Source organism: Morus notabilis, unplaced genomic scaffold (genome assembly GCF_000414095.1).
Source record: "Morus notabilis unplaced genomic scaffold, ASM41409v2 Scaffold203, whole genome shotgun sequence".
NCBI classification, from domain to species: domain Eukaryota; kingdom Viridiplantae; phylum Streptophyta; class Magnoliopsida; order Rosales; family Moraceae; genus Morus; species Morus notabilis.
The window spans coordinates 204963-206123 of NW_010361196.1; positions in this window are offsets into that span (position 1 = coordinate 204963).

Sequence of the window (1161 nt, forward strand, 5' to 3'; positions counted from 1 at the left end):
GATTAAGGGGGTAACAAAGAATAATTAACCTAAGACGGTTAATAAAGTACAAATGCGGATTAACCAATTTTATTAGTTAATTCACAGAAGGTCTAATAAGAAATTACAAGAAAAATAATTGATAGGATTAGTAAAACCTAATTAATGTTTAGGAGACCAAGGACTTAAACAAAATAAGTCAGCAAAAATAAAATGATGAAACCTTAATAAGAATTAACCATTGAATCAAATGAGATATATCAGTTAATGCAAATGAAAAAGGAAAGTTAAGGGAAGTAAGATTAAAGAAATAAACCAAGGTTCGAGAGACTAACCATAATGGATTAAAGGAATCAATAATGAACTAACAGTCGGTTATCGGTAATGATAAATACAAAACGAATTGTCATACGAACGTGGTGTGCTGTGAGTGCACACTAAGCAATAACGCCCAGATGAGTACAAACCTCAGCTACAACATAAATGGCTTTAAAATGATTTTCTTGAGAAACTTACTTGCTTAATTGTATTGCATTTATTCACAGTGATATGAATGATGATGTGTTTATTGTATACATGCCTCTTGTTTAAAGTACATTAAATTAGTTACTTTGTAGCATAATCATAATTGCATGTCCACCTGTAACACCCTGAAAAATTAATTGAGATTAATTAAGGAAATTGAGATTATTAGTGTGCCTAATCTGGATTATTAATTGAGTTTAATTAATAAATGTTTCTGACACGTGTGAGTTTAAATAGTTCCAAGGTATTTAAATTATTCTCAGTAATTTATTTTAAACTAGAAGTGTGTATGGACGCATTTCTGGACTGTTCTTTTATAATATTGTACACATGTCATTTTCTTTCCTTTTCCTTTTCTTTTCTTTTTCCTTTTTCCTTTTCCTTTCTTTTCTCTTCCTTTCTCGTGCGTCTCTCTCCCCCACTCTCTCTCTCACTCTCCCGTGCTCTCTCACTCTCTCTCTCTCTCTCTCTCTCTCTCTCATTTTTGTCCCAAATCAAACGGATCTTGAACCGAGGAAAGATTTAAAGAAGTTTTCAACGTCAAGAGAAGGATTCGAGGTAAGATTACTGAAAGAACCTCTCTTGAATCTTACGTCTTCGGATTTCAAAACCCATTTTTGGTTCAAACCGGATTTTGATGGTTTTTGAGTAAAACTA